The 18,850-nt window shown below is 45.3% G+C and overlaps 3 non-coding genes across 3 annotated transcripts; 1 reads left to right on the top strand and 2 right to left on the bottom strand.

The window, feature by feature from the left end:
* The first annotated feature begins 5,610 nt into the window (after positions 1-5,610).
* On the top strand, positions 5,611-5,691 carry trnas-gcu. The gene has a single exon. It is a non-coding gene; the product is annotated as a tRNA-Ser (tRNA).
* Positions 5,692-11,568: 5,877 nt separating this feature from the next.
* trnas-uga lies at positions 11,569-11,640 on the bottom strand. The gene has a single exon. It is a non-coding gene; the product is annotated as a tRNA-Ser (tRNA).
* A 2,467-nt stretch (positions 11,641-14,107) lies between these two features.
* trnak-cuu lies at positions 14,108-14,180 on the bottom strand. Its single transcript has one exon. It is a non-coding gene; the product is annotated as a tRNA-Lys (tRNA).
* Between the last annotated feature and the right edge of the window lie 4,670 nt (positions 14,181-18,850).

The following is an 18,850-nucleotide window of genomic DNA, read 5'->3' as shown; positions in this document are numbered from 1 at the left end:
TTGGAGCACAGAAGGAGACCTGTGCAGGCCGAATGGCCACGAGATGACGCAACAAAAATGATTACGTATCGTGATTCTAGCATTTCTCCCCGGATCGCGATTGAAGAACAAGCCAGGAGGAGAAGACCTTGGTCGCCAGAATTTTAGAGACCAGCATTTCTACACGGTCGCAGGAGTGGCAGTATGGAACAAGGACCCTCCTTGTATCATAGAATCATAGAATCATAGTGCAGAAGGAGGCCATTCGGCCCACCGAGTCAGCACTGACCCTCCGAATGAGCGTCCCACTTAATCTCCCCAAGAAGAGGTTTTATAATTATGTTAGCAACAGCCCGGCTAGCTCAGTCGGTAGAGTGTGGGGCTCTTAATCTCAGGGTACTGGGTTTCAGCCCCATGTTGGGCGCTTCCATGTTATTACCTGAGAATATAGAGCTGAATTAAATGTATTGATAGCAGGAACGCAAGTTTATGTTGCTGGACTGGTAAACCAGAAATCTGAACGAACCTGTCGTGACAAGATTTAATAAATCTGGAATTGAAATTTCGTCTCAGTAATGGTACAGAAAGGTTCTGCTACAGACGGATTATATTTCCACAACTGGGAATACACGCAGAGTTACGGTTCCGACAGGGAGAACTGGTGTTGTTCCACAAACTATTTAATCAGTGAAATTGTGCGTTCAGGGAGCTGAGGTTTTCGAGTCTCTCAAGGCTCCTCTCCAAATCCAATGGTCATTTTGCACGGCCCCTCCTCAAATAATCCCCGCGGCTCCGCTGATCGCTTGAATGCCACAATGGAGCGATTCCAGGCTGGTTTTAGAATGTTTTGTATCGATCAAATGACTAACAGCAGAGAGAACATTTACACAGCAGGGAGAACAGTTACACAGCAGAGAGCACAGTTACACAGCAAAGAGCACAGTTACACAGCACAGAGCTCAGTTCCACAGCAGGGAGCACAGTTACACAGCAGAGAGCTCAGTTACACAGCATGGAGCACAGTTACACAGCAGAGAGCACAGTTACACAGCAGAGAGCTCAGTTACACAGCAGGGAGCTCAGTTACACAGCAGAGAGCAGTTACACAGCAGAGGGCTCAGTTACACAGCACAGAGTCTCAGTTACACAGCAGGGAGAACAGTTACACAGCAGAGAGCACAGTTACACAGCAGAGAGCACAGTTAAACAGCAGAGAGCACAGTTACACAGTAGAGAGCTCAGTTACACAGCAGGGAGCACAGTTACACAGCAGGGAGCACAGTTACACAGCAGGGAGCTCAGTTATACAGCAGGGAGCTCAGTTACACAGCAGGGAGCAGAGTTACACGGCAGGGAGCTCAGTTATACAGCAGGGAGAACAGTTACACAGCAGGATATGCATTTACAAACAGGGTCTCTCTGTGTGCAACAGAAAATACATTTCCTAAATAATCAGTTTGTCCATCTCAGGATCTTGCTGGTTTGTTCGGCACCTTTTATGTGTGTCATTGTGTGTGTGTGAGACCTGGCAGTCTCTTCCTGCTTTTTTGAGTGTCTTTATCTGTCTGTTCCAGACGTGCTGCTGTTACGTATCAATCGCACTTTTCCCAAACAGTAATCGAATATGCTCGGTATTTCAATGAGATCATGAATGATCTGATATAATATGACGTGTTATCATCTCAGCCGGTGGCACGTTGTCACAGTGGTTACCTCATAGCGTCAGCGATCTGGGTTCAATTCCAAATTTTGGTCACTGACTGTGGGGTTTGCACTTTCTCTCCAAGGCTGTGTGGGTTTCCTCCGGGTGCTCCGGTTTCGTCACACAGTCCAAATGTGTGCGGGTCAGGTGGAGTGGCCATGCTAAGTTGCTCCTTCATGTCCCGTGAGTTGGGTGGTGTTACAGAGATATGGTGGGGACATGGGGGCTCTTTCAGAGGGTCGGTGCAGTGCCGATGGGCCGAATGGCCTCCTTTTGCACTTTAATGATTTAATGATAATCCTCAAGTCCACCTTTCCGGCTTCTTAGCCCTGGATTTATGATGAACCTTTAAAACCAATATCCCAAACGAGCCTCAGCTACCAGGGACAGGAATGGTTGTTAGATGTTCCGGGGTTTAGATGTTTTAAAAGAGGAGTGGGAGTAGAACGGTTAATTAGGGAATGCACCACAGCTGCAGAAAATGAGGTAATTGAGGAGGGTTTTCCTCCTGAGTCAGAGTGGGTGGAAGTCAGAAACAAGAAAGGAGCAGTCACTTTATTGGGATTTTTCTATAGACCCCACAATAGCAGCAGAGAGATGGAGGAACATAGTGGGCGTCAGATCTTGGAAACGTGGAGAAGTAACAGAGTTGTTGTCATGGGTGATTTCAACTTCCCTAATATTGACTGCAACCTGCTGAGTTAAACTAGTTTGGATGGAGCAGATTTTGTCAGGTGTGTTCAGGAAGGATTCCTGACTCAACATGTGGATAGGCCGACTAGGGGGGAGGCCATATTGGTTCTGGTGCTCGGCGGCGGACCAGGCCAGGTGTCAGATGTCTCAGTGGGAGAGCATTTCGGTGACAGTGATCACAACCCCTTGATCTTTATCATAGTCAGAGAGAGGGATAGGAACACACAGCTATAATTTAATTGGGGATGGGGAATTTCTACTGCTGTTATAAAGTGGGAACAATTGTTCTTGGGGAAATGCACAACAGTAATGCGGGGATTGTTTAAGGAGCAGATGCTTCGAGTGCCGAATTGTTTTGCCCCATTGAGACAAGGACGAAATGGTAAGGTGATGGAACCTTGGACGACAAGACAGGTGGAGCTTCTAGTCAAGAGGAAGAAGGAATTTTAGGTAAGATTGTGGAAGCAAGGATCTGACTCGTCCCTGGAGGGTTACAAGGCAGCCAGGAAGGAGAGCTAGAAGCGGCATGAAAAAGCCCTGGCAGGAAGGATCAGGGAAAACCCCAAGGCGTTCTACACTTATGTGAGGAATAAGAGGATGATCAGAGTGAGAGTAGGGCTGATCAGGGATAGTGGAGGGAACTTGTGCCTAGAGTCTGAGAAGGAGGAGGCCCTAAATAAATACTTTGCTTCAGTATTCATAAGAGAGAGGAACCATGTTGCCCATGAGAACAGCGTGAACCAGGTTAATAGACTCGAACGGGTTGATATTAAGAAGGAGGATGTGTTGGAAATTTTGAAAAGCATCAGGACAGGTAGGTCCCCTGGGCCTGACGGGATATAACCAAGGTTACTATGGGAAGCGAGGGAGGAGATTGCTGCGCCATTGGCGATGATCTTTGCACCCTCACTCTCCACTGGAGTAGTACCGGATGATTGGAGGGAGGCGAATGTTGTTCCCCTATTCAAGAAAGGGAATAGGAAAATCCCTGGGAATTACAGACCCATCAGTCTGTGGTGAGCAAAATATTGGAACAGATACTGAGAGGCAGAATTTATGATTATTTAGAAACACATAGTTTGATGAAAGATAGTCAGTATGGCTCTGTGAGGGGCAAGTCGTGCCTCATTGAATTGTTTGAGAATGTGACGAGAGACATTGATGAAGGTCGGGCAGTGGATTTGATGTATATGGATTTTATGGAAGCATTTCATAAGGTTCCCCATGGTAGGTTCGTCCAGAAAGTCAGGGGGCATGGGATACGGATAAATGTGGCTGTCTGGATACAGAATTGGCTGGCTGAAAGAAGACAGCGAGTGCAAGTGGATGGAAAGGATTCTGCCTGGAGTTTGGTGACCAGTAGTGTCCAGCAGCGATCTGTTCTGGGACCTCTGCTCTTTGTGTGTTTTTTGTAAATGACTTGGATGAGGAAGTGGAAGGGTGGGTTAGTAAGTTTGCGGATGACACGAAAGTTGGTGGAGCTGTAGGTAGTGTTGAGGGTTGTTGCAAGTTCCAACAGGATATTGGCAGGATGCAGAGCTGGGCTGAGAAGTGGCAGATGGAGTTCAACCTTGATAAATGTGAAGCGATTCATTTTGGAAAGTTGAGTTTTAATGCTGAACACAGGGTTAAACGCAAGATTCTTGGAAGTGTGGAGTAACAGAGGGACCTTGGGGCCCACGTACACAGACCGCTCACATTTGCCACCCAGGTTGATAGGGTTGTGAAGAAGGAGTATGGTGTGTTGGCTTTCATTAACAGGGGAATTTAGATTATGAGCCGCGAGGTTTTGCTGCAGCTTTATAAAACTCTCGTTGGACCACTCTTGGAATATTGTGTCCAGTTCTGATCGCCTCATTACAGGAAGGATATGGATGCTTTGGAGGGGAATCAGAGGAGATTTACCAGGATGCTGCCTGGACTGGAGGGCATGTGTTATGAAGAAAGGTTGAGGGAGCTACGGCTTTTCTCACTGGAGCGAACAAGGCAGGCAGGTGACTTGATCGAGGTGTACAAAGTGATGAGAGGCATGGATAGAGTGGATAGCCAGAGATTTTCCCCAGGGTGCAAATGGCTGTCAAGAGGGGATATAATTTTAAGGTGATTGGAGGAAGTTCTGGGGGAGATGTCAGAGGTATCTTCTTTACACAGAGTGGTGGGTGTGTGGAATGCACTGCCAGCAGAGGTGGTGGATTCAGTCATTTGGGGCATTACACCGACTCTTAGACAGGCACATGGACAGCAGTAAATTGAAGGGGTGTGGGTTAGGTTGATCTTAGATTCGGGTAAATGGTTGGCACAACATCGTGGGCTGAAGCGTCTGTACTGCGCTGTACTCTTCCAGATTCCGTGTCCTATGTAACTTCTCAACGGTCATTGAATTCCCGGATGTCAATTATTTGATCAGTCTGAGGGAAGTCACACGCTGAAAATATCATACCTTGATCCAGTTCTAAAGTAAATTAACTCTCTTTAATCCCTGATGACCTTAGGCGGCTTTCCCCTTTGAGGGTGAGATCTGACTGGTGGTGGTTTAACCTGAGGATCACCATACCTCAGGCGAGGAGCAAGGTTTGAGAAGGCGGTGTTTTCATGATTCAGCTCTACTATAACCGTGTGACCTGACTCTAATGAACCTGGTTTTCTCTCTGTTAATATCGTCTCACGGTGAGTCAAACCTCACCGATTGGATAGACGAGTGATCGCTCTTCAGTCTTGTCATGGACGGACCCGATGAATATTGAGGAACTTGCTGAAAAAATTACATTGCAACCAGGAATAGTCTAATGGTAGCACAATAATTTATCTTTAATCTGCTCCAAGTATACTTTCACGACTCGCTGAAAGAATATGCTCTCTATTTCCTGGGTAATTAAGCCAGGCAGGAATAGATACCTCTAACTCAATGATCAGATAATGTCCATCGTGAAGTGTGTATTCCGATGATCTAGGGTTCCTCTGTGAAGCGGGGCGGGGCGTTGATTTTGCTGTCAAATGATGGTTGATTCGTCTTTCAGCGGGGGCTTTTCACACTGTGTGGAAACATCTTGGACATGATATTGAAGTGTTTCACATCAGTCCATTCACAAGCGTCCCTGAATGTGATGGCAAGTCATTTTACTGATATGAACTGCAATTCCAACATTGAACAACGGATTGAAGAAAAAGAAGCGGAGACAGTCCATCAGTTCTTCAATGCAGCACGAATCGAGACGTTTTGAAACACGCATTTGTGGGACGAGGTGGCCGAGTGGTTAAGGCGATGGATTGCTAATCCATTGTGAATGCATGCGTGGGTTCGAATCCCATCCTCGTCGATTTTTTTCATCCACTGTTTCCTCGGAAGTGCGACTCTCTTGTCAGGATCAGAATCACTGATGGGACAATCCGCAAATGAAATGAAAAAAATGAAAATCGCTTTTTGTCATGAGTAGGCTTCAATGAAGTTACTGTGAGAAGCCCCTAGTCGCCACATTCCGGCGCCTGTTCGGGGAGGCTGGTACGGGAATCGAACCGTGCTGCATGGTCTGCTTTAAAAGCCAGCGATATAGCCGAGTGAGCTAAACCACCATCCAGGCTAAGTTGTGAGTCCGCATTGCATTGATTTGTGTTGGAAGTCAGAGAATTCAAAATTCAGTCTTGTTCCGATTGAGATGAATTGATCGGGCAGTGAGAGAGGAACCATTTTGATCTGATTTATCTCACGTGCACTGAAATATAGGGCAGGAAAAGCAACTCATTGTCCTTTGGCCCAAAAGCAAAATACTGCGGCTGCTGCAAATCTGAAACAAAGACAGAAAATACTGCAAATATTCAGCTGATCCGGCAGCTTCTGTGGAGAGAGGAACAGGTCGTTCCACTGAAAGATCAGGATCTGAAATGTTAAATATTTCTATTGTCACAGAAACCACAGATCCGTCAAATATTTCAGGCATTCCGTTTTGTTCAGCTGGACATCCTCACACTCTGTAGCTGAGATCAATCCCAGCAGAGTGTTACTGCCTTTGACCTGATCTCTGTGATTGGCCACTTCCTCCATAGAGTCAGAGTAATCGATTTTTACAGCAGGAAACACGCCCTTCGGCCCAGCTTGTCCATGCCGCCCTATTTATATCAATAAGCTAGTCCCAATTGCCGACATTTGATCTATATCCCTCTGTATGCACCCTGCCCAGATAAATAGCTAACTGTTTTTTAAAGGAAAACATTATACCGCCTCGACCACTGCCTCTGGCTGCCAGTTCCAGAAACTCACCACCCTCTGTGTGAAAAAAAAATCCCCTCTGCTCTCTTTGGCATCTCTCCCCTCTAACCTTAAGCCTTCACAGCTCCAGGGTCCCAGGTTTGATTTCCGGCTGGGTCACTGTCTGTGCAGAGTCTGTACGCCCTCCCAGTGTCTGCGTGGGTTTCCTCCGGGTGCTCCAGTTTCCTCCCACAGTCCAAAGATGTGCGGGTTAGGTGGATTGGCCATGCAAAATTGCCCGTAGTGTCCTAAAAAAAAGTAAGGTTAAGGGGAGGTTGTTGGGTTATGGGTATAGGGTAGATACGTGGGTTTGAGTAGGGTGATCATGGCTCGGCACAACATCGAGGGCCGAAAGGCCTGTTCTGTGCTGTACTGTTCTATGTTCTATGTCCTTTAGTTCTCGGCTCCTCTACCTCTGGGAACAGATGTTGACTATCTGCCTGATCTATGCACCTCATTATTTTATTGACCTCTATCAGATCACCTCTATGCCTCCTACGCTCCAGGGAAAAAGTCCAAGCCTATCCATCCTCTCCTTATAACTCAGACTATTAAGTCCTGGTAGCATCCTCGTAAATCCCTTCTGCACTATTTCTAATTGAGCAATACACTTCTGATAATAGGGTGACGAGAATTCAACATATTATTCCATGTGCGCTCTTACCAATGTCTTGTACAACTTCAATAAGACGTCCCAATTCCTTTATTCAATATTCTGACCAATACAACCTAGCATGCTGAATGGGTTCTTCAACACCCTGTCCCCCTGCGACTCCATCTTCAATGAGCTCCGAACCTGTACTCGATCTCTTTGTTCCGTAATTCTCCCCAATAATATAACAGCGTAAAATCGGTATTTGTTCCAGAATTGCAGGTTTAATTTGTTCTTGATTTTCCAGTGGATAATTTACAGACATATCAACACAAGGACTGAATTCAGTCCAATGGTTAAAACTTTCGACTAGAAAGCAACTGGTTTTTTCCCTTTGACTTGAGTCCTGCTCCCAAAAGATCTGTTCAGTATTTAAAATAATGTTTTGTTTTGAAACCTCTTTCTGCACCGAATGTTGGCACTGAATTCCTCACACTTCTCTCCATTGTCACCTACTCTGCAGGTATTGACTGCACCGTCTAATGGAGACATGTTCACAGGGCTGTGAGAGGGGCTTTCTTTCAGGTTTTAGGCCTCTTTTGGTCATTGAACAACAACCGGATATCTGCAGAGGAACTCGGAATACCGAACCTCTCTTCCCAGGATGATCTTAATCAAATGTTGTTTGAATACAGAATAAAAGGTTTGAGGATTTGGGGTGAGATTTCTCGAGTTTTGGGAAGAGAGCGATGTTGCAGAACAATGTGATAATAGTGGGATACGAGTTTGGGATATTATCCAGTCTGTGCTACGGGGCTACGGGAAGAAAATTGTCTTGTCTGCCCACCGAAGCTGAATGTTGGGGTTGAGGTGGTGATCAGATTCCGTGCGGAGTGTGAAATCCTTTCACTGAATTCCACGTTTACAGCTCAGGACATCGAGGAATCGCTCCTGTATTCCCAGGAGGCGGTGGTCTCATTCTTAAAGCAAAAATTCTTCCATTGAGGACGGGTTTCTCAATAAAAATAAACTGGAGGTGTGGGAATGATAGAAACTGCTCAGCACTGATTCACTTTATTTATTACTGTGTCCTGGAATAAACAAGTGGATTGTAGCTGTCCATTAAAAACACAAATAGAATTCGGAAGTTTCTGGCAGTTACTTCACAATATCCACTATTACATCACTCAGCATCTTAGGCTGCATCACATCAGGTCCACATGACATGTGGCATTTACCTGCAGCCAGTCTTTTTCGTTCCTCTTCTTCAACAAAAGTTTTATACAAAAGAAAACATTTATGAATGGTCGATGAGGAAAGTGAGCACTTTTATTGAAGGGAGTTCAAAGAAAAATTAGTGATGAAGAAGTGGGATGAGGGAAATGAAAGTAACAATAAGTGGAATGAAGGCGCGGGTTGTTCATGGACTGACTGCAGAATTTGATGATTATTTATTGAATAGAGATTTCAGACCAATTGTATTTGACGTCTTTAAGGAGATTACCATTGCAGGAAGCATGTTGTTGTCTCTAATGTGCCATTACCTCCTTTTATCAAAATTGCTCTGATAGATGAGATTCAGAGAATTGGAACCATATGGCATTCGTGTGAATTGTTAGATCCTGGCGAGGGTTCAAACAAATCTTTTGGAAAACCGCCAAGACCGAGGATATTGCGCCGTGGAGATTGGCTGGAGTGGTATCAGTGGTGAAGAGTGTGCTTCCGGAAGATGTATTTCCAATATTGCAAACCAGGCTGCACATTCAGAACCTTCTTACCAACTTCTCATCCATGAAAGGTATGCAATGGTGAAAACCTTCCTTGAATCCTTACGTTTTGGAAAATGGCAGTGCGCAGGATTGGAGTGCCGAAGGGCCTGTTCCTGTGCTGTACTGTTCTTTATGGAAAACTGCCAACGTAACCCCTTTATTCGAAAAGGGAGGGAGACAAAAACAGATAACTAAATGCTAGTTAGCATACTATCTGTCATGTGGAAACTGTCCATTATAAAGAATATAATAGCAGAACATTTAGCAATATATAACATAATGAAACAGATTCAGCATTGCATCTCGAAGGGTACACCGTGTCTGTCAATTTGTTCGAATTATTTGAAGTGGTAATTATCAGGATAAATGAAGGGGGATCCTGCCTCCAGCTGCCTCCCTACCTCTAGTTCCCTCCATCTGTTCCTCTCTCAATATAACCCATTATGTCACTCTCCTCCTCCTCCCCCCCCTCCCTCCCCCCCCCCCCCCCCCCCCCCATCTCTCGCTTCCTCCCTTTTCCTATCCGCCCTCTATCTCTAATCTATTTCCCTTTCTCTGGGATCTGCCTTGTCTCCAGGCTCCCACTGACACCGGGTTCGGGGACTCTCAGGCCGGCCAGGGCATTTTAACCGGCTCCATTCACAGGAAAGGTGACTTCAGTTTCCACAATAACATCCGCTCTCTCTGAAACCCCCAAACTGAAATTCAGACTCATCGTGAAGGTGAAGACTGCTCGGGCAGCATGGTGGCACAGTGGTTACCACTGATACCACACGGCGCCGAGGTCCCAGGTTTGATCCCGGCTGTGAGTCACTGTCCCTGTGAAGTTTATACATTCACCTGAGTTTCGCCCCCACAATCCAAAGATGTGCAAACTAAGTGGATTGGCCACGGTAAATTGACACTTAATTGGAAAAATGAATTGGGTACAATAAATGATTTTAAAACAAGGTGAAGATTGCGCATCCCGCTCCTGCTGTTTAATACAGATCACTACAACTGTGCACAGTGAGCAGAAAGAAATTGATGTTGTTTGTGTACATCGCGGCTCCCGTTGAGCCAGAAGATTAATTTTGAAGCTTGTCCTTTATTTATACTAAGTTTCCACTCAAAACAAATTGATGTTGGTTATTAGATAAGAAACCCATGGGTGATGAGAACCATTGGTGAATTTTATTTGAGGAGTGTCCCCTCCTTTTCTGTCCTGACCTGCGATATCTAATTAAATAATTCTCCCCTGTGATGGCCAGGTACTGAACCTGGGTCAAATGCTGGGACATTCACCACTATATCACCACCCTCATCTGGCTATGTCAGCCCCTCTGTATTTGTAGAACGAATACACAAGCATTGAAGCGGGAGAATGTATTAAATCAGGGATTGGATATTCCTGTAACCAATATGGTTGTAATGGGAATCTTTCTTTTTCCGACAGATCGGTATGAGCTGGGTCGCTCAGTCAAAAATCAGATATCTCGGGATTTAAATGTGATTACTGCAATGATAATATTTAACCATGTTAATGTTATTTTGCGCCAATTGAAACGTGTTGCGAATACATCGTTACCTTCTGCACAGCTCGCATTCAGCCAGGAGATGGCAGCAGTGCGCAGTGCTTTGGGTCTCCTGTTTGTGTCCACAGGTCTGGGTAGGAATGGAGCTGCTGCTGCCCGGGGAGCTGAACAAGCAGGAGGCTCAGATATTGAGCAACTCCACCCGCTCCAAATAGATTCCATAAATTACTGAACAAAACAAAAGCAAGCACAAATCATGTTTTAAGAAACTATGACAGTGTCTCTGAAAACAATATACCAACACCTCATAAAGATTCGATTTGCTGCAACAATTCACTATGAACCGTTTCAATGTCAGCCGTAATTCCTTACCAGCTCTCAGTCAGGCACTGATTGGTTAGAAGTTTCCTTCAATTTTCAAGGTTCGGCTCAATAAAATCAATCACAGTCCCATGATCTGCTTCTCTCCTGGTCTCAGACACATCCACTTTCTACAAGGACACACTAACTGGTTTTCAGAGTAAGAGTCAGACTGCAGTCACCTCATTCTCTCTCGATCCCTTTATCTCAGAGCCTCCTCACAACCAGGAATGGAACTTCTTACAGAGCCAAGAATGGAATAGTTTGTCGATTCTTCCACTGATTCTGGACGGTCCATCACCAGGAACTATCGGTCCAAAGAGTTGGGATGAGATGGGGCTGAGTTTCACTGTGTATCCAATCAGTCCCTGGAGAAGCACAAAAACAGTGAGGGAGAAAGAAAGAAACAAACAAACAGCGAGGGAGAGAAAATATGTCCCATTTCTGCCACGATCTTTTTACACAGAAATAAATTCAGCTGAATGAAACCAAACCACGTTTCCATTCGCTGCCGTTGCTGCTTCTGCTTCCAAACGTTGCAGAAAACTATTTATAGATTGTTGTTTTGAGTGTGGGCACTTTATTCATCTAGATAATTCGTTCAGTTTCCAAAAAAATGTTAAATATCTGACTGAACTCGATAAGACTTGAAAACGGAAGTTACTCTCTAATCAACTTGTGCGGAGAACTGAGCAAACATCCCGAATGACAGTCGCTGCTGCGAGCAGGGTTCGAACCTACCCCATTGGATTTCAAGTCCAACGCCTTAACCACTCGGCCGTCGCAGCTGCGGACAATGCGTCATTCATTAGTAATTTGGTCGATAGAACACATTCTAAAACCAGCCTGGAATCACTCCGGGGAGATGTTGCATTGCACTGCAGGGAAGATCAAAGGGGCCCCGGGGTTTATGTGAGGAGGGGTTGAATGTTCGTGGAAAATGAGCATTTAATTTGGAGACACGAAAATCTCAGATCCCTAAACGCACAATTCCACTGATTAAATAGTTTGTGTCACAATATGGACTACATTGGAAAGATATTAGAAATTCAAATGGAACAGGACCACACTTTCCAGTCTGGAAGAAAATTAAAATGATGAAATCTAGAAATTACAGCACAGAGGGAAACCTGTGCAGGCCGAACGGTCACAAAACTAAAGAGCTGGTCATTGACTTCAGGAAGCAAAGTACTGTACACACTCCTGTCAGCATCAACGGGGCCGAGATGGAGATGGTTAGCAGTTTCAAATTCCATGGGGTGTACATCGCCAAAAATCTGTCCTGGCCCACTCACGTCCACGCTATCACCAAGAAAGCACAACAGCGCCTATACTTCCTCAGGAAAGTAAGAATATTCGGCATGTCCACATTAACCCTTACCGACTTTTACAGATGCTCCATAGAAAGCATCCGATCGGGCTGCATCACAGCCTGGTATGGCAACTGCTCGGCCCAGGGCCGCAAAGAACTTCAGAGACCCGTGAAAACCGCCCAGTCCATCACACGAACCTGCCTCCCATCCATTGACTCCATTTACACCTCCCGCTGCCAGGAGAAAGCGGGCAGCATAATCAAGGATCCCTCCCACCCGGCTACCTACTTTTCCAACTTCTTCCATCGGGCAGGAGATACAGAACTCTGAGAACACGCACAGACTCAAAAACAGCTTCTTCCCCACTCTCACCAGACTCCCAAATGACCCTCTTATTGACTGCCCTCATTAACACTACACCCTGTATGCTTCATCCGATTCAATGTTTATGTAGTTACATTGTATATCTTGTATTGCCCTATTATGTATTTTCTTGAATTTTGTTTAATTCCCTTTTCTTCCCATGTACTGAATGATCTGTTGAGCTGCTTGCAGAAAAATACTTTTCACTGTACCTCGGTACACGTGACAATAAACACATCCAATCCAATCCAACATGATGACCCGATGACGCAACTAACATGATCACGTGTCTGGATTCCAGCAGTTTTTCCCGGACCCCGGACAGAGCTCAAGCCAGGAGCAGCTGATCAATTATTAGCTCAGTATAGAGCTTGGGACTCTTAATTTCCCGGTCGTGACTTCCAGCCCCCTATTGACTTCACTCAGACTGACCAATTGATCGAAAGCAGGGTCAATTTAGCAAGGCCGCTCCACATACCCCGCACACATTTGGACTGTGCGAGGAAATCGCAGCACCTGGAGGAAACCCACACAGACACGGAGAGACAGCGCAAACTCCACACAGTCAGTGACCAAAGGCTGGAATTGAACCCGGATGGCTGGCGCTGTGTGGTAGCCACTGTGACAGCGTGCCACAGTATGGGATCATAACAAGTCATATAATATGTGGTCAATCATGATCTCATTGAAATCCGGAGCATATTCGATGTGCTGAATGCCCTACTCCTGCTCCTACGTCTTATACCCTGATCTTGTGTAAATGTGTTCCCGTTCTTGTGTAAAACCCTTGTTAAACCAACAGACACCGAGTGCCCACTGCATCTGGTTATGTGGCGCAGAGAAGGTGATTGTGGAATACATGTCGTACCCTTCAAACTCTGCTACTCACCTGACTGAGATTTGCTCTGTATCTGTAAATCACAGGTAGCGTTCGCGAGTGGAGGGAACACTCTGCACCTCAGTCTTTGGAACAGTTTTGAGAGCTGGATTCTTTCATTGTGAGTCAATGTCTGGTACTGTATGTAAGGGTGGGATTCAGTCTCTTGCAGACAGTGGTGCTGAATGTCAGTGTGGAAATCTTTCTGTACCTATCAATCACAATTACTGTTTGGGAAAAGTGGCGTTAATACGTAACATCAGTACGGCTATAACAGAGAAAGACACACAGAAAAGCAAGAAGAGACTATCAGGACACACACAGTGACACACAGAAAAGGTGCCGAGATGGAGAAACTGGTTATTTAGGAAAATGTGTTTTTGCTGTACACAGAAAGGCCCTGTTTGTAAATGTTTATCCTGCAGTGTAACCGTGCTCTCTGTTTTATAACTGTTCTCTCTGCCGGTGACAAATCTTCTCTGTGGTTGTGTCAAATCATTCCCAATGGAATGTGTTCCCTGTTATCGTCTGAAGCAGAACCTTTCTGCGCCATTACTGAGGCGAAATTTCAATTCCAGATTTATTAAACCTTGTCACCAAGGGTTAGTTCAGACCTCTGGATTCCCAGTCCAGCGACATAACCTTGCATTCCTGTAATGAAACAGTTCATTCAGCATCAATCTTTTCAAATAATAATGGAAGCACCCAACGTGGGGCTCGAACCCACGACCCTGGAATTAAGAGTCCCAAGCTCTCCCGACTGAGCTAGCCGGGCTGGGGGGGGAGGGGGGGGGGGGTCACAATGTCTATTAAACCTCTTCTTGAGCAGAGTAGCTGCGGTACTCATTGCGAGGGTCAGTGATGACTCGTTGGGCCGAATGGCCTTCCGCGCTCGAGATTCTACGATTCTATGATACAAGGAGGTTGATGCGCTGGAATACTTCTGCCATACTGCCCACTCCTGACACCATGTAGCAATGCTCGTCTCTGAATGACTGGCAACCAAGGAGTTGGAATAAAAAATCACTGATTTAACAATTGAGCAGCTCCTCCTGGCTTGTGCTCTGACCGCGATCCGGGGAGAACTGCCGGAGTCCAGACACCTGATCATTTTAGTTGTGTCATCACGTGACCATTCGGCCTGCACAGGTCTCTCTCTGTGCTCTAATTACTCGATTCATCATTTTAATTTTCTTCCAGACTGGGAAGTGTTGTGCTGCTGAATTTCAAAAGAAAAATGAATTTCTAATATATTTCCAATGTAACTGATGTTGTTACACAAACTATTTAATCAGTGGAATTGTGCGTGCAGAGAACTGATATCCTCGATTATCTCAAGGCTTCTCTCCAAATCCAATGGTCATTTTCCACGAAGATTCAACCCCTCCTCACATAAACCCCGGGGCTCCGTTGATCGCTTGAATGCTTCCTGGAGTGGTTCCAGGCTGGTTTTAGAATGTTTTGTTTCGACCAAATTACGCTTGGGTGATGCATCTGTGATGGCCGAGTGGTCAAGGCGCAGCATTACAAATCCAGTGCAATACCCCCGCGGAGGTTCGAGCCCTGGAGCAGCTGATTCAAAAGGTTTGTTCAACACCCCGAATAGCGGCCGACTCGAGAATGAATCTGAATTTCAGTTGGTTTCAGGAGGGCATGAAAATTCATTGATGTTTATTTGGAAAAACGTTCATTTTGGAAACGAAAGGAATTATAAAGATAATTAAGGAGCTCACACTCAAAGCACAATCGTTAAATAATAACGTTTACTGCAAAACAGCAAAGGCAGTGAATGGAAACGTGGTTTGGTTTCATTCAGCTAAATGAATTTCTGTGTAAAAAAATCGTGTCAGAAATGGAACATATTGAAAAATGTTTTCTTCTCTTTTCTTTGTCTCGCTATCTCTTTCTTTGCTTCTTTATCTCTCCCTCACTCACTGTTTTTGTGCTTCTCCGGGGACTGATTGGATACACAGTGAAACTCAGCCCCATCTCATCCCAACTCTTTTGTACCAATACGTCCAGGTGATGGACGGTCCTGAATCAGTGGAAGAATCGACAAACTATTCCATTCTTGGCTCTGTGAGAAGGTCCATTCCTGGTTGTGAGGTGGTTCTGAGATAAAGGGACCGAGAGAGAACGAGGTAACTGCAGTCTGACTCTTACTCTGAAAACCAGTTAGTGTGTCCTTGTAGAAAGTGGATGTGTCTGAGAACAGGAGGAACATGGATCATGGGACTGTGATTGATTTTATTGAGCCGCACCTTGAAAAGTGAAGGAGACGTTTAACCAGTCAGCGCCTGTCAGAGAGCTGGCAAGAAATTACGGCTGACATTGAGACAGTTCATAGCGAATTGTTACGCAAATCGAATCTTTAAGAGATGTTGATATGTTGTTTTCAGAGACACTGTCATAGTTTCTAAAAAAAATCAGTTGCGCTTGTTTTTGTTTTTCTCAGTAATTTGGAATCTAGTTGTAGCGGGTACAGTTGCTCAATATCTGTGCCTCTTGCTTGTCCAGCTCCCCGGGCAGCAGCAGCTTCATTCCTATCCAGATGTGTGGACACAAACGGCAAAGCCACATTATTGTATCGCCGCGCAGGTTCGAACCCCGCTCGCAGCGGCTCTGATCCCGAATATTTACTCAGCTCCATAAACAAACCACTGACCACACAAATGATCGGGGCTCCCTTTGCCTCTCATTGATGGTTTTCACCCAATTTGGCTGTTTGGGGAATGAAATTAAAAATGTATCGCTTATGATAATTGTCATTTATTAAGTATTGTTTCATGTTTAGTTTTGTTTATTTAAAAATGCTGATAATTAACCAATATTACTCAATATTAATAAAGTGTCCCGCAACGTTTGGAAGGAAAAGCCCAACCCATCAGGTCGGGAAATGTTGGGAATGGACCGGAGTGAAACATTCCCAGACCATGTCCAACATGTTTATCTTCAGCATGAAAACTCCCCGCGGAAAGACGGAAACAGACAAGCATTTGATCACATTATGATTGACGTCACTCACACCTTTACTATGAGGCCACTGATGAAGTCATGATAACTTCGAATTTCTCCTAAAATGTTCACTGAACCCACTGACTGGCAGAATTACATTACCCACCTGATTGGCGAGGCGCATCCACAGGGCGACTTGGCGAGTAGCAAAAACTGACATCACTGCTTCTGAGCATCACCAGAACAGTGAGATAAATGTCACATTGTTCGTTCACATTTCTGATTTATAATTGTGTGGGGGAACTGGTGGGCTTTGGGACGCAATTGAAAGTTGCTTTAAGTGAGATCAAATCAGGATTGGCTCATTGTCCAGGGAGACCTGTGTCAAACACAGCAACTGACACTGCAGATAGAGAATGAACCGAATATTCACATGTCACACCAGTGAACACATCGGAGAACACTTCAGCAGTCAACGATATTCAGCCTCTGATCTCCGGGTGAGCGTTCTGCAAGGCAGTCTTCAGGACGCGCGACAACGCAGAATCGCCGAACAGAAACTTCTAGCCAAGTTCTGCATACATGAGTACGGCCTCAACCGGGACCTGGGATTCATGTCGCATTACATTCAGCCCCCACCATCTGGCCTGGGCTTGAGGGGCGGGGATCATTTTGTCTTTTAAAAATCAGTGAGAATGTTACATGGTGAGGGTGGGTATAGATGGATATGGGCCAAATGCGGGAAAGTGGGACTAGCTTAGTGATAGAAGCTGGGCGGCATTAACATGCTGGGCCGAAGGGCTGTTTCCATGCTACACATATCTATGGCTCTATGGCTGTCTGTCTTCCTGACGATATTAGAAATTCCTCCGCAGAATTTTATTGAACCGATTGATACATAATATTTTATTCTACACTTTATCCAAGTCAAACAGATGCTGTGGATTCATCAGGGGCTAAACAAAATACTAGGATGAAAGCGACTCGAATGAACAATGTTACAAGCAATTGTATTCCAATAAAAGCCCTGCAATGTTTGGATGGACATGTCGCGATCACCCTGCAGCACATCCGCCTTTTATTTTCAGTAAATTAGTATCAAAGTCTTGCTTCCTGTGTGATCCGGACATTTGTCCCAGGAATGACGCAGACAGCATTACAACATTGTGAAGCTCAAAGTAGCAAAATAGGGAAGCTCTTCAATTGCCTCTCTGAGGGAAACAGACAACATCTGCTGTGGTGTGTGAGTATTATCGATGTCAATATCACATCTCCACTAACTGGAATGGGTTCTGTTTTATTAACACAGTCATGTCATTTGGTAAAGATAGAACCAGGAGTTTTTCAGTGTTTTCAAATTATTTAACAGCCAGAAGGGGAAATGTTTATGTAATAACTTCCAGGAATACCCCACAGAGGGGTAATACGGATATATAACCATATCCAATAATAAACCACAATAGAAACCGAGATCACAGTTTCCCCTCTCGGACGGATGTGAACAATCCAACCAGACTGTTTACAACAAGGGAAGATTCCTGCCTCCAGCCACCTCACTTTCTCCAGGCTTTCATCCTCAGTTCGAAACCCACGGAATCACGCAAACGCTTCCGATCAAATTATTATTGTGATGGCCGGGAATCAAACCCACATCAACTGCTTGGAAGGCAGCGATGCTCACAAGTTTTCCCCCATTTGTCAGTTGTAATGAAGTGCTTTGAGAGGCTGATCATGAAGCGCATCACTTCCATACTCCCGGAACGCCTTGACCCACTTCAATTCGCATACCGTCGCAACCGGTCCACATCAGACGCCATTTCCCTGGCCCTACACTCACCCCTAGAGCATCTCGAAAACAATGATTCCTACATCAGACTCCTATTTATTGACTACAGCTCCGCCTTCAACACCATAATCCCAGCCAAGCTCATATCAAAGCTCCAAAACCTAGGACTTGGCTCTCCACTCTGCAACTGGATCCTTGACTTTCTGAACAACAGACCACAGTCAGTAAGAATGAACACCAACACCTCCTCCACAATAGTCCTCAATACCGGTACCCCGCAAGGCTGCATACTTAGCCCCCTACTCTACTCCCTGTACACACACGACTGCATGGCAAAACTTGGTTCGAACTCCATCTACAAGTTTGCTGACGATACGACCATAGTGGGCCGGATCTCGAATAACGACGAGTCTGAATACAGGAGGGAGATACAGAACCTATTGGAGTGGTGCAGCGACAACAATCTCTCCCTTAATGCCAGCAAAACTAAAGAGCTGGTCATCGACTTCAGGAAGCAAAGTACTGTACACACCCCTGTCAGCATCAACAGAGCCAAGGTAGAGATGGTGAGCAGTTTCAAATTCCTAGGGGTGCACATCACCAAAAATCTATCCTGGTCCACTCACGTCGACGCTATCACCAAGAAAGCACAACAGCGCTTATACTTCCTCAGGAAACTAAGGAAATTCGGCATGTCCACATTA

This window comes from Scyliorhinus canicula, chromosome 31 (assembly GCF_902713615.1).
Source record: "Scyliorhinus canicula chromosome 31, sScyCan1.1, whole genome shotgun sequence".
NCBI classification, from domain to species: domain Eukaryota; kingdom Metazoa; phylum Chordata; class Chondrichthyes; order Carcharhiniformes; family Scyliorhinidae; genus Scyliorhinus; species Scyliorhinus canicula.
This window is presented reverse-complemented; position numbering and strand designations above follow the sequence as displayed.